This window comes from Lates calcarifer, linkage group LG15 (genome assembly GCF_001640805.2).
Source record: "Lates calcarifer isolate ASB-BC8 linkage group LG15, TLL_Latcal_v3, whole genome shotgun sequence".
In the NCBI taxonomy this organism is placed as follows: domain Eukaryota; kingdom Metazoa; phylum Chordata; class Actinopteri; family Centropomidae; genus Lates; species Lates calcarifer.
The window spans coordinates 5,278,258-5,293,750 of record NC_066847.1 but is presented as its reverse complement, the minus strand read 5'-3'; the positions used below and the strand labels follow the sequence as shown (position 1 = coordinate 5,293,750).

Below are 15,493 nucleotides of genomic sequence, written 5' to 3'. Positions count from 1 at the left end.
GACTTTTGCCTTCTGTATGTTCTCTGCAAAACTGAGAAAGAGTTTCATTCAGTTACTCAGCTTTACAGAGAGAAGCAGCATGTCCAGCACAGTCAGTATGTCAGGGTTTAGTCAGGGTGTATATACTTTAATATGCAGCTTTTTTTTTTTTTTGGACTGTTGGTTGGACAAAACAAGACATTTGAAGACATTAGTTTGATCTCCATATCTTAAAGTGTGGGTCTGGGTTTGACACTGTCTCATCTGTAGGTCAGTCCACCACGATTCGATGGATTCTCTGGAAATGTTTTACAGACACATGTCCCCATCAGGATGATTTGTTTAATCTCTGGTGATCCTCTGACTTATTATGTAACACTATCATTGGGTCAAAATTTCAATTTGTCCAATACTTTGGTTTACCACTAAATACCTATAAAACAAATGATAATTTAACCAACCTCAGCTGTACTTTGGGTTTTGTGCCAATTAGCAAATGTTAGCATGTTAGAATGAACATTACACCTTCTAATCATCTGCATGTGAGTTTCTAAGTGCTATACAAAGACAACTAGAGTAGGTTAAGGTTCTTGAAGACATTTTTGGCTGTCATCTGAAAGGATTCTTCAGTTCTGAACGTCCTCAAGAATCTCAGACAAGTCTGGTTGTCTTTGTATAGTACTTAGAAATACCATTACCTGGAGGACTATGAATCTTAGCAAACATCAGCATGTTAACACAGTCATTGCACTTTGCACCTCGGCACTTTGCCAATGCCAACGTTAGCATTCAGCTCGAAGTGCAGCCTCAACAGAGCTGCTGGCATTTCTGTAAATTTTCGGTCGTTGGATTTTATTTTTAAAAACAACAGATTAAAGCTCACACATACTTTCCTATCATTATTCCACAGGCATTTTCTTCTCGCGCTACCAGCCGGCTAAATTGCTCACCATTCTCCACCTGCTGGCCAAGACTCAGTTGATGCCTGCTGCTAACTTCCATCCAGGCAGGAGCCCAGAGAATTCAGAGGTGGGACTGTGTGTGGAGTGTTTCCCCTGACCAACTGGAAAATGTGAGTGAGAATTGATCTTTTCCCACTTAAGAGTTACTATAGTTGCTCTTAAGCAAAGCAGCGGTGGAGACAGTTCATTCAGATGATATGGAAAAAAAGTCTTACTGGTAAATCTTCTCAGGATAAAAAAAAAAAGCAGTAAATTAACACTACGCAGTCATAGATGCGGTCTAAAGGCTGAGAGAAAATGTGGCATTCAGTGGTTGATTTGAAGTAATTACATAGTAGGCACAAATTAAAACCTTGAGGGCCATTTATAATTTTAGATTGCACATTTGGTCTAATATTTGGCACAGCAGGGGGTTCTGCACAAATGTCTTTAAGCCTTTCAAAATTAAGTGACAGCCCGGCCACTTGGAGTGACTTGAAAGTAATCATGGGGTAAAACAACTGAGAAGTGCTGTAGTGTGCTCACTCAGATGCAGTAATGCAATCATGTTCATGAAACAGCCATTGATTAAGCGTTAGTTAAAGTTAATTACAGACAAAAAGACTCTCGCACTCTCAGTGAAATTTACTCAAACATTTTTTTAAAAATCTCCCGAGACATGTTGTATGTTAGTCATCCAAATATAGACTGTGAATGTAATGGTCAGTAAACCACTTGTGTCCATCCCAGCCAATGGCTGACCAATGCATCATGCAGCATCACCAGCAGTATTAAGTCATGAAACAAAAGAGCTGGGGGTTGGGTAAAGGAGGATCATCACTGCTACAAAATATTGATGCCCTCGCTGCCTCGTATCATTTTTTTCTGAGTGGGGTCCAGGCGCTGAAATGTAAATAAATCTATCAGGGCAAGGAGCTGGGGGCTCCAGTTACCACTCCTAACAATCAAGAGGCTTTTCATGCTGCCCTGGAGGGCCATTCCTGTAACGCTAGCACACTGGAGAGAGCCACAAATCATCATCTCTCCTCCGCTCTCCCTCCCTCTGTTGCGTCCTCCTCCTGCTGTTTCTCCTCCTCTTGGACTCTGCTCTGTCTTTCTTTCTCCACGCTTTTTTCTCTCCTCCCCTCACACATATAGACACACCGCTGTCCTCCCATTCCTCCGTTCCCTCTTCCTCTTCCTCTTCCCTCTTTCCAGCACCTTCCTTTTCTTCTTAATGCTCTTCATCATAATCCCCTCATGCTCTCTGCTCCCCCACTGCTCTGCCTTTATATTCTCACTCCTACTTTCTGCTCTTCACAGCTCCCTAACACTTTTTAGTGAGGCTCAGGCTACAACAAAAATGAAAGACACATTTATCAAGATCTCAAACATCAGTCTTGAACCAGAAAAGCACCTATCAACATGTCATATGTGTAGGAATATACTGAAGGTTCAGTGCTGGCTGAAAATGTGCTGCCTATTTCTGTCTGTTTACTTTATCCGTTTACATTTATCGTTTTCTGTCTGCTTTTGGTGATTTCTGCACTTCAGTAAGTAAGGTCCTTTCATAGTACCAACATTTTTTCATATTTTGTGCATTAAGTAAGACATGCTCTTTCCAGTGGTATGATTGTTTTTGGGGTAGACTTTCATTTTCATTCATTTTTAATGCCTCATAAATCAGAAATGTATATTTCTTTCAGACACACACCTAGTTGCTAATAAAGTACTGTGAGGGAAACTTGTGAGCTGATGGATGACGTTTGCGAGACTTCACTGTCTCAAGCAGAGGTATTTACTGAAGTTTGGCCAAGGAGGAAAAAGATGAGTGCAACAAGTTGACACAGTGTAATGAGTCTTACCCAGCAGGACTCATTTAACCCTATACCTGCGTCATACTGAAATTACTTTACAATTAGTATTATATATAAAAATTTAAAAGATGTGTTCTGATGTGGCTCCAAAGCACGAAAGAAACTTTAAAAATACAATTTGAAGCAAGCCATAACTTGTAAATATGCAACCTTTTTAGAAGTTGAACACATCTAATAATGTAGAAAAATCCCAGAAAATTTCAAACATGTAACATGAACAATTAAAAAGTAATGACTTATGGAACTTTGCAATTTTTTAGCAACACTGGTTTTATTAAAAAAACCTCCATGTCTCAGAAACTACAGAAGATATAAGCCAGACATTTTTGCACACTAATTGTTTGGCACCATGTCATTATTTACAGAAAGTATGAAGCAAATCTAAGGTGGCCAGTCTGGAAAATCTTCTAAAATCTGTTGCTGAGGCATGGTGTTACACAACTGAAATGGCCGTGACACAAAGCTCATGGAGGCAGTTCAGATACTTCCAAAAGAAAAATGAACCAAAAAGGTGTGTTTTGTAAAGAGGGGCTGGGTAATGATTGCATGCGACCTGTGCCACTTGGGTTGAGTTAGTATATAAACCTCCAGAGTTTGGGGAGGCAGTTCAAGGAAAGACGAGAGCAGTGGAGAAATTTAGCAAGGTGAACCTAAAAGCAAGTGAGGCTTCAAATGGAGTTGCACTGCAGTTGCAATGTCAGGTGATGCCATGAACCATTGAGGACACATTTCTACAGTCATTCATAGGGCAAGATTAAAGGTACAGAAAAGATGGTTAGAGTGTTTTTGGATGTGAAGAGAGGGGCCAGAGTGTCAGACACTTTAAAATCCTGCTGTATATAAAACGTAGACAAGAGTTCTTGTTTTTTATTTTCATGTCAAATGAAAATGTGAAAGGGGTCACTAGTTGTGATTAACTCAGATCATTGTTTAACTGTCCAAAACTGACCAAAACTTAACAGTTTGGTTCACTGTCACTGCTCTCACAGTGATGTTTTTGGTCACAGCAGGCAGATGTTTCAAACCCCAATGTACGCTACCTGCTCAACACTAAACAACAGACACACACAGTTAGAGACTAGCTGGTGAACACAGTGGAGCATTTAGTCGCTAACCTATCGGTGCCTATTTCCCACAGCATTCTCCTCCCTTCCGCTTCTTGTCTTTTCAAAATCCCCTTTGCGACGACCAACCTCCAAGCTAGCAAACTACACGCTGGAAATGGCAGGTTCTGACAAAGGTCTGGGTCATGTAATCACAGTTAACCTACATCTTTTACTGTTTTTAGTGGAGTTTTCTTTGAGACTATGGACTGAGACTACCTGAGACTAGGCTTACATTCACCAAGTGGACAGAAATACTACTCAGAATGACTAATAAAGCCATCTGTTAGGGCTTTAGAAATTTATCAGCAGCATCTGCATGTTCAGTGTGAGTCACAAATGAGTAAAAGACAAACTTCATCCATCAGCTCAGCTCTCACACCAGAATATTTTAGTGTCAGCTGTTTGTGCTGTGCTGTTTACCCCACACTACTCTTTTGTGGTGGAGAAATGGATTTGCTTTTAAAGACAGCATGCTCTTTTGAGAGAACTTCAGGAGACTGGGCTGAAATAGCACATGTAGGTGAGGAGGTTTTGTTCAGAGGTGAGAAAGGAAGTTTTCGCAGCCACAGAGTTAGTGGTATTGATCGTCAACCTCGCATTCCCTCTGCACACATCTTATCATCAATTAGGGCACTAAAAGTCTTACTTACTGCACATTTAAGCATTATGAAGACTTATAGGTGTTAGACATGAATTCCATCTTATTTCTAGCCTTCACACAAATAACATCTGTAGCTGCTCCTTGTTGAGTGATGGTACTATCTTTGTCCTCTGATCAATGGTGGCCAGAGCATGTCATTGATCTGTCTGGCTGAGGCTCTCGGAATCAGCCTGTTCTGACCCACAGAGGCCAGCTGGGCTACACAGGTCATGGCCACTGTTTGCACTGACATCGCCAGAGGTTAATACGCACCGGGTAAACATGAAAATGTGACACCAGGAGAGATAAGACAGTCGCTGCTGGATGATTTCTCTGAAAATCAATAAATAGGGATGAAGAGACTTTTCTCATTCTTTTGTCATTTTAGAAAATATTTGTTCTTCCACTTGAAGGAACAACAAATTAGCTGAAAACCTAACATTTTCTAATAATTTCAAAGCATTGATTATCTTTTCGAAATTTTTTTATCGCAATGTCTGCAGTCAGACATGACAAAAATTTGGTCTTCTTAATCAATAAGTCAGAGGATATGTTTACAGTAGTGAGCTCCTGCCCTGGGTAATAATTTCACCCTCATGCAGAGCATAATTTCTCCCTTCTCCACTTCCTGGATGAGTAACTAAAACTCATCTCTGTTCCTCAAGTGTGATTTCCCTGAGTGCCCACTTAGATATCAAGCTGTCAGGTGGATTACGTGGTGACACTCTGGAAAAATGGGGGATGGGGAGCCAAAGGATCAGCTCTACATAGACACACATGACTAAAAATCAAATTGATAGGAAATTAATACTTATAAAATTTTCTTTGTGTCCAATATTATTTTAAATGGCATCGCCATTCGCAAATTTGGTTATTGAATTAATATTCCTCTAAAACGTCTCAGTATGATTTCTATGAATTTCCCCCCAGAAAGATATGCATACAGAAAAGAATGATGCATTGTTCCTTAAAGTTAACTCCAACATTGACCATGTTTTATAATATTTGAAATCAGTGCAGTATTGAGCAAGGACAGTGAACCCAGCCACGGCAAACAGCTGTTTCTGACAGTATTATGGATACGATTCCTACAGAGGTTGACCTTTGACCGTTGCCATATACGTATATACTAACACAAACTGCACAGAATGAACTGGACAAAGCTGAGATATCATGTCTGACAAATAGTGGGTGATGACTCTCCAGGTTGAAGGCAGGATCTTGTGGTTGGCCTTGGTCCAAACCACTCAACAGTACCTATCTACAGCATCTCGTGTCACATGACAGATCCGCCGACATCCACTACAGGATTTGTGCCAAGGCTGTGAGTGTGGGATTTAATATTTGTGTCTTTCCATGCATGTTCCTGAGCCTTTATCCATGTTTCACTAATGCCGAAGTGGAAATTTGACACAGAAACCATCCACCATCAATTTACACTAATTATGGCCAGACCTCTGGTGGGCCACCTTTCCCAGCCCGGTTACTGGTCCCCATCCATCCTGCCAAAATGGCAGCTTTATAGCTTCCTTCCAGGATTGTCCTCAGTTGGCCAATGGGATGGGGCAAGTCTTAGCCTGAACATGGGGGCAAAACAAAGGGATACATCTGGTTGATAAATTATGATGTTGCCCAAAGGGTTGTTGGTTGTGTTCTTGCTCAATACACTCACCAATTAAATCATCATCCAGCAGTCACTGATGCTGCCAAGGGTCTGTCTCTCTCCACTTACCCTAGTCAGGATATTGCTAATTATTGTGATGATAAGACTGTTTAAAAATATTGTCAGTGAATTGGAATTACAGTAAGTTTCTTATTGCTTTAATGGCAATTTAACAGTTTGTGTTCAATAATATTGTCAATATTTTCTCAGCATGGAGTAGGAATGATGGATGATTTAGCACCATAGGACTGTTATGGCCACATATTGTTTTTTATTTCTAGGAAGTTGCGTCTGCGCTCTGTTTTTAGTCATTTTTAACGTTGGCTCTGATGTTGGTCTGTCTGTCTGCTCATGATTTTCAACCAAACTGAAAACTCTCAATAATTATTGGATGACTTGCCATGAACTTTTATGTATTAATGGCCCCAGAGGATGAATCCTACTGACTTTGCTGATCCCCTGACTTTTCCTCTACTGTCACTATGAGGTCAAAATTTTCATTTATTAAGTGAAATGGCTCAAAATCTACAAAGTGAATTGGCACAAAATTTAGAACCCTCTCGTGATGAATCCTAATGAATTTTGTTTGTTTTGTTTGACTAATTCTTTGGTTTATGACCAAATACCTGCAGTTATTTTATTATTATTTCTTCCTCTCACTCCCTTATTGTCAGCTGTTTTGGCTACAGTCATAAAACATGTTTAACCTAATCTGAATGGGAAAAGACAGACACCGTCTCTGTCCAAGTGGGTTCAATCAGGGATCCCCTGCAGTGTAAACATAATCAGCCATTTACCATGGACAGAAAATCCACCCTGCATGGTGCATTTTGAATACTGAAATTGGCTGAATATGCCAAACTGTCGCCACACTTCTTTATCTAACTGGTCTCTCTGTAGATCCATGATCAGTTCTATCGGATTGACAGGTCTTCCTCCCACTTAGCAAATGTTTTGCTGATGGTCCGATTCAGATTGCTGCCGTGTTGTGTCGTTGTTCAAACCTGCCCTCCTGACAGTCATGTCTTTTTCAAAGTCTGTTAGATGGCACTTTGAGCCCATTCTCATTAATGCCTCTGCATGCACAATGAATATGGAAATTGAGTTACTGTTATATGGCACCTGTTAATGCTCCACTTCTGCTGCAAGAGTCAGAGTGACAGACACAAATGCCATAAAATTGCAGGTCAAATTTGACCTATTCATTGAATAAATAATGCAGTTGTGACACTGGAAACTGTACTGTTCATCATCATCCGCATCCTCTTCACACACACCAGGGACAGGGAGAGTGTGCAAGATAAGCTGTGCAAACATACAAATGTACTCGTGGTATATGCCAACACATACTCGTACATAAAAGATACACACCTGTAGATACTGTATACAGGCACAGTTTTTTCCTCTCTCTCTCTCACAAACACACATGGCTGCTGGTCTCTGGTGCTTTATTCTGCAGGCTTCTGCTTGACTTGGAAAGAGCTGCACTGACTCCTCCTGGTGCCGCTAACAGCTAATACGACATTCTGATCACAGAGCAGCAGCTGATCCTGCCAAGTTGATACTCGGTGGTCTCCTGGCAGCTTGTTGTTCACACAGGGAATGTGCTGAGACACATTTGTTGTTTTAATGCAGCACAAATGAACTAGCTACAATACTGTGCTGCTTGGTATGCACTGTTAGTGTTGTTGAAGTGATAAACTGCACAAAACAAACTTGAATCATTAAATTAAAAGCACTGATTGATGGAAATGCATTTGGCCCTCCCCTTTATTTTAGAGATTTTAAATTGTGAACTTCAGACATTTATTACTGAAATGTGATGCTATATCTGTGCATATAAGAACCCCAATGTCTCGGATTAGGCACAAGATAGATAATAAATGCAATATAATTTATCTTCCAAAAGGAATTACATCAAATATCAAATACTTTGGAGGTATCAGAGCTAGTGGTGAATGACCAAAGGGCTTGCAGGGATGAGGTTGTTCTCCTCAGGATGATGCTGCACATTGACTTACCTATCATTTTGGAAGCTGAACTGCAAGCTGCTGAAATAACCGTTGCTTTCACCTGCCCAGACAGGTCTTTTTTTTTTTGATAGTTACTGTCTATATCAAAACTTGATGAAGTGAAATAATAGCAGTCAAACTCTGGCTACTCCAAGACCCCAAGTCCACGCAAGTCAATTCCCAAAGTATCCTTATGAGTGAAGCAAGAATGCTTCCAGTTCTGATCTTCAACTTCCTTGAGCTAGTGAGCCCAAAAAAGTAGTAGTCAGCCAAACCAACAGAAAATCTCTGCTGATGTTTTTACCGCTGAAAATGGACCAGAAAAAGTTGCCTGTTCAGAGCTCAGAGTTTCTCCACGCTCCCAAACCTGACTTCCAAGAGCTTCACTGACATGTTGTACGCGACTATACATAACTGAAAAGCAAAAAGAACAAATGGCTTACTTTTAAAATAATTTTATTTATTGTTATGCTATAAACCTTAAGTTACAGATGTCACCGTTTTTATTTACTGTATATTTTCCATATTTCATTTGGACAATACATTTAGAAAATGTTTTAATCAAAGGGGTTTAAAAAGTCTGGATGGTCTAATACTTGCACCAACATGGTTGGTATGTTTGTCTGCATGAAGAACAGTTCCTGTATAACAGCTTTCCTGTTATATTTTGTAGCATCCTAGAGTGTTCTTTATGTTTTGAGAGAGGAGTGGATCTGTTGTGACAGGAAGGTTAAAAAAAAACTCTCTCTTCAGCTTGAACAAAATACTTCACTTCAAATGCAGTTTCTCAACTAGCAGCATCACTTTAGAGGCAAAGTGCACTTAAGAAATGTTGTAAAAATAGAGGCAAGCAGACCACATTTCTTTTTTTAATCCAACGCAACTCCTATTGCTTTGCTCTCTGAGGCATGCTGACATATCATTACCTGAAACTGCAAGCCACTGAGCACTTTCGCTCACAGTGCTGAAAATTAGGAGACGCTGAAATGTTTTAACTAAGTTTAATGAATGTTGAATTTCACATGTAAAAGAAAAGGATTGCTGTTAGGAATTCTGTGGGCTGAAAGCTATATAATGCCTCATTTACACATTCTGACTCAAAGCTGGAGGCACAACAGGACGCTATTCAATGTGAACTGAACCCCAGACAAAGTAATGTCATCTTCTGTGACTCAAAAACTTAAATGGGGTCCAGTGGGACAAAGTGCAGCTGTTGATAAATGTTCCACTTGATGCAAATGTCCTCTGACGCTCAGCACTGACAACCAGTTGTGCTCATTTTGATTTCCTTGTGAAACAGAAGTACGAAATTGTTTTCTACTTTTCACACTGACAGCTGTTTCAACTGCTAGCTTAGTAAATTAGCCTTGGGAAGTTGGGAGTGAATGTGGACGAACAACTCACACATCACTGGCCAAGAGAGCTCAACAATGCCTCTACTTCCCCTGCAAACTCAGGAGAGCAAGAGCCCCAGCCCCCATCATGTGCTCCTTCTACCAGGGCACCATTAAAAGCATCCTAACCAGCTGTTTCACAGTGTGGTTCGGCAACTGCACCAAAACCCCGCAGTGCACTGTGAACACAGCGGGCGAGATCATTGGTGCCCCACTCCCCTCCCCTCCTGGACATTTACAAAACCTGCATCACCCGCAAAGCAGCTAAGATTGTGGGTGAGAAGGTACCAGAGCCTCCATGCCTGCTCCACAATACTGAATAACAGCTTCATACATCAGGCTGTCAGGATGCTGAACTCCCTGCCATCCCTCCCCACTGCCCTCAATAAGTCTGGGCTCTAACACACACCTACATTGAACATTTATTTATTTATTTATTCAACAGAATGTATATATTCAACAGAATGTGTGTGTGTGTCTGTGTATATATACACACAGACACACACACACACACACACACACACACACACACACACACACATAAGTATATACAGTTTTTATATAGTTTTTTTTAAATATAGTTTGGTACTTTGTGCCTTGCTTTGCACTTTTTAAACCTTTAATCCCCCATTTATTTTGACAATAAAACTGACTTTGACTTTGATATTGCCTCATAATTTGGGGGTTTGGTACATTACTCAACATCACAGCTTTTTCACAGTTTTTTGGGGGGTCTCTGGAAAAAGGACACTAACTTTTGATGCAATTAACACTGTAAAATGGAATCATAATCAAATTATCTGCTGATTATTTTTAAAATTAAAAACTGTGTAACATTTTTCAATAGTTCTGCTTGAGGAATGACTGAAGCGATTAATCGATAATCAAAATAGCTGCAGATTATTTATCTGTCGGTTGACCAATCAATCCTCTCAGCTCTAGATCAACTGATAGTGGAATAAGATGACTGTACATGCGATTTTTAAAATTCAAATAGTCTCTTAGGCTGACTGGGTAAGCTTGTGTGATATAGGGCTCCACTTGTGCCCATAGAGCTGGAGTTACAGCCATTATTTTTTTGTTGTTTCCTGGTACACAGGAGGTGATTCACCAGGTAAAACTAACCAGACTCTGTGATTAGAATGCTAAAAGCTTTTCGGTGGGTTGAATCATTGTTGTGATTCTCATTGACAGTGAAAGTAGTGAGTCAAGGTAATGGTAAAATCCGCCAATTACTAAGATGAAAATGTTGCAGATTGTTTCTTAGAAAAACACATTGTATTCACAGTGCATATCAGACAGAACAGTGATTGCCGGGCTTTTTCTCATTCAGTCAGTTTATGTGCAATAACTGAAGAGACATACTCATAACAGTAACATCACATATGTAATGTGGCTGTTTCAAGAATAACTCAGAAATGCCATCAATCACCTCAGAGGGCTGTTGTTTTTCACCGTCATGTGCTTGATGTTACTCTATATTTGTACTTTATTTTCCACTAATAACTCGTGGAATGAGAGCAGTACATGATTATATTGTTCCTGCTCTGCATTTCACTGGGTTATTGACTTTTCCCAGAGCTGTAGAAAGCATATTCCATAAACCTCTTTATTATGAGTGGACCTAGATGTAGAACATGTTGTGTATGAGTCACAAAATGTCTCCAAAGTTAATGTTACAATTCCGGTAGTTCTGGGATGTTTGTGTTTGTGGTGAGAGCAGGGTCATAAAAATGATTATAAACACATGAATCATCTCGGCCTCACTTTGTGCTCATGTGTTTTGCACTGTATGTGTGTGGATGTTTTGTGTGTTTTGTTTGTTCTGGCTGCATGATATATAAAAAAAAAAGATTAAAAAAAAATAGTTCTGTAATAGTTTACTTTGTCACCTACGGAGAAATACTGAAGATTTGTCTGTTGCCTTGGGATGAACTGTTGTGCATGAGATGAATAGCAGGGTTATGGCTGTGTATTGAGAATAAAGTGGCACTTTACTCTCATTTTTCAATTAGGATAATGGAGAGCAGCTCTTTGTAAACATGGATATGAGCTGGAGATGTGGCTGCTGGAGGGAGGGAGGGGGGAGACAGCTACAGTCAAACACCGAGAGGACAGGAAAAGGAAATCAGTTTTTTTTTTAGACTTACATATTTGGTTTTTGTAGTGAATGAAGCAGCCTTATTGGTTTAAACCTCAAAGAGGGTCAGTTGTCCGACAACCAGAACATCAGTGAGACAGTTAGATTCCCCAGTAAAGCTTGTTGCCTCACAGATCAATATTTAATTTTTTTACATTTATTCTGAAAAGGCAAGGAATTTCTCAGTGTTTATTTTTAATATTAAGCGCATCAAATATCTATTTAAACATCAAAAATATTAAAATTAAGGTAAAATTCTGTTTTGATACCATTTTCAACCAGTGCTTTATCCTAATTTTTCTTTTCACTGTTCAAAAGCTTTTTTTTTTTGTAGTCATTGCAGTCTATTGACATCACATTATAAGAACTTTCTAGACTTCTGAATTCAGAGCACACATGCTGTATGCTCATTAAATTCTCTTTTACTATCCGTCTGTTCGGTTGGTGTATCTCTTGTCATTGGCTGCCAGGTGTGCTGCTCTTGACCTGTTATTGAGACTATTTCTGACGCTGTGCTGAGAAGGAACATTAACAGTGAAGGGTGACTACAGTGAATGTAAGTCTGCTGTAAAGAGAGAGGAATGCAAGGTGCTGCTGAGGAACAGTATAAAACCTGATAGGGAGTCTGTCTTTTATCGTGCCATGTCCTTTTATAAGAAGGCAGTACCTTATTAACTGCTGTCACTCAACCTTGGCATGCACCTAACGCTGAATGTGTTTGGGTGCTTCAGCAGCACTGATGGAAACAGGAAGGTTGGTAGAGAGATAAAGAGACTAAAAGGCAGACTGAGAGAAAATGGTTGAATCCAAGGTAAACTATTTAACTATTTGACTTTAACTTAGATCCTTCAAATCAGACAACTAAATAATCACCATCCTTACTGACAAATATTGTCAAAGCATTTTCTGATTTCTGATATTGTTTAAATGCATATTTTCAGACAGTCTCTTCTTGGAGATATTCCTTAGGGCCACACTGGCTTTTTCACACAAAACGTGCCACAAATAGTAAAGTAACAAATGAAAAAGAAAGCTGAGAGAGTAGTACAGTCCTTGCCTCCTTTCTCACCTTTGTATAGCAGGCCAGTCATGGTGTGAAGCAGGCGTGTCAGACATAGACCTTTCTAATCTACTGTTGGAAAGGTGTGGGGAGTTTGTGAAGCTATCTGACCATCTGAAAATAAGTCTGGACAGAGTATCAGTCTAGCTTCAGGGGTTAAGACACTCTGCGACACCCTGGTTCGAGTCTGATGTGTGACCTTTGTTGCATCTTTTTCTCCCTTGTTTTCTCTCACCATTCTGCTGGAGTGAAAGTTGTAAAACCGCTCCCAAATATTTGAGGAATTTCTGTGTCAAAGTCCATATTTTGTTGACCTGTCAAACCACCGCAATCTTCTTACGCTGTAGACTCTGTGGCTTGATGATAACATCAAACTACTTCCTCCTAGTTGACAAGTCATAATTACTGTGACTGCCACAGGATTTTGTCACTTTTTTTATTGTAAATTTGCTGAAATGACTTCTGCTGTCACAATCCATCCTACTGCAGCATACAATTTGAAATGTTCATTAACTAACACTCCACCCACGGAAATTGTGATGGATATTTAGACAGTACAACCAAGGGTGGTGCTTCTCTCCTTTGTTTCTTTGTTTGTTTGTTTGTTTCTTTCTTTCTTTCTTTCTTTCTCTCCCTCTTTCCTTAAATATTTCCTTCTTGAAGCAGCTGAATGTAGTTGTCTGAAGGATTCTGCCGGTTTAAGAGAGATAGAAAGAAAGAATGAGGAAGGTGGAAGGAGAAGGAGAATAGGCTGTAGAAAGCGAAAGAGAGAAACAGTTTTTATTCATATAGCTCCAAATCACAACAGACGTTATCTCGAGGCACTGTGTACATAAAACCGAGAGAGAAGACACAGAGAAAGAGAGGAGAGACATTGTTGTTCATTAGCCTCCGAGCTAACTGCTGCTGTCTCACCCCAGCCAGCCCCCACCTCAGCTCCTCAGGTTTCTGCTCATCTGCATGAGCCTCTCAGAGGCCTCTGGTGTCCACAGCTTGGCTACTAATGAGGGGCTGAGACGGGCCGATCTGGTTACACACACACACACACACACACACACAAACTTCTACTATAGCCTACTCCAGCCCATTGATTCTAGATTTACCTGCTCTCTCTCTCACACACACATACATGTGCACATTTACAGGCAAAGATTCATACACATGCACACACACTCATAGACACAGATGCACAGAGGGCTGAGAGTGTGCATGTTCATCTAGCGACCACACACACTCTGGACCAGGCATTACTGGCTGGGTGTTGATGATCCAGCCACAGATGCAAATGGAAAATAAGATGGGAGAGAGTTGGATGATGTTAAAAAAAAAGACAAATGGAGAAGTGATGATGAATTTGAGACGGCTACACCCAACACCGTTGTTTTGCTTGGTGGTGTATCGATCAGAGAGGAGAGGATTTCGTCTGACAAGGGGCTGGGGGGTGGCTTTGATGTCCAGATCTGTAGATAAAGACACTGCAGCATGTGATGGCTTACAGAGAGTCCCCTCTCTGTATCTTGTTCCATCAGCTTGTACTGAAGTGCACCTCATCTGATAAGAGGCAGAGGACACATGCTCCTGCCAAGATCTTTGGCTAACGTATGGCATTAACATGACCAGGGCAGGGGCTTTGATTTCGGTCTTCTCAAGCCACCCACTTGTGCTTTTGATTTCAAGTTAACACACACTTACTAGAGTAGAACTAAATAGGTTGCATTAATGTGAAAAAAAACATTATTCACTATTGAAAATAGCTACATGTTCAATAGGTACATGGTCAGCTCCTTGGCCTTTTAAAAGTATTTTGGGAAGAAAAGGGAAGATTTCAATGGCTGCTTCTGAAAGAAAGTGTTGAAATCCTGAAATGATATTAGTGCAGAAATAGTTGACGGCTTTGAAAAGTTTTGCTGTGACCAACTTTTCTCGTTTCATATGTTTGTTGAGTATCAGGGGCCAGTTCTCCTGGTTGCTAAGCCCTTCAAAAAATAAGTGGGATGCTCTTGTACCATTAGTCATCTTAGTACTTTCCTGTATTTGTGGAACATCTGTAATGAAAGAAAGTCCTCATGGTTTTTAACGCTGTGGATACTCAAAATCCCTGCAGCAGGAAATCTGTTCTTCAATGCAACTTTTAGCTTTAAATACCTGTTAAAAAGCTGAAACTCTATTTCCTATCTCCTATGATGATTCCACATTTTTTGTTGACTACTTGAATAGCTGTATAAAGGTGCCCTTAAGATCCATGATTAAAAAAAACATGTCAATAATATGATATCTTAAATTTAGAAAATTTGTTCTAAATGTCTGCTTACTCTGTAAAATCATACTCCATGTCACTCTCTGCTCTGAAAAAACAACACGAGCAACTTGAGCAGTTACAAGGGGAGAATGAGGTATTCCACAAACTTCATTTGGCAAAACATATTTTTCTTATTTGGCCATAAATCCCTGGAATACTCTCCCAACAGAGCTAATTTCACCCACAAACTTTCAGTCCTTTTCATGCTCAACAAAGTGTTGGATACTGTCAAAGCAAACTTGGGCACATTTATGAATTTGTGTGTGTATGGGTGGTAGAGTTAGGACTTTAGGATATGCACATATCTGTGAGAGTCTGGGCAGGGGGTGATGGTGAATTATGTCTTTATTGACATGATTAGGAATTATTCTTAATGAACACA

The 15,493-nt window shown here is 40.1% G+C and overlaps 1 protein-coding gene across 5 annotated transcripts in view; it reads left to right on the top strand.

The window, feature by feature from the left end:
* Nucleotides 1-15,493, top strand: part of ntrk1 (neurotrophic tyrosine kinase, receptor, type 1) — a 57,768-nt gene that overhangs the window by 2,794 nt on the left and 39,481 nt on the right. For 3 of the 5 annotated variants that reach the window (XM_051076219.1, XM_051076217.1, XM_018699910.2), the window contains exon 1: nucleotides 755-1,051. The gene's annotated coding sequence lies outside the window, so the exon portion shown is untranslated. Of the gene's footprint in view, nucleotides 1-754; nucleotides 1,052-15,493 lie in introns of those variants that run through there. The other 2 variants (XM_018699911.2, XM_051076218.1) reach the window with 1 other exon arrangement.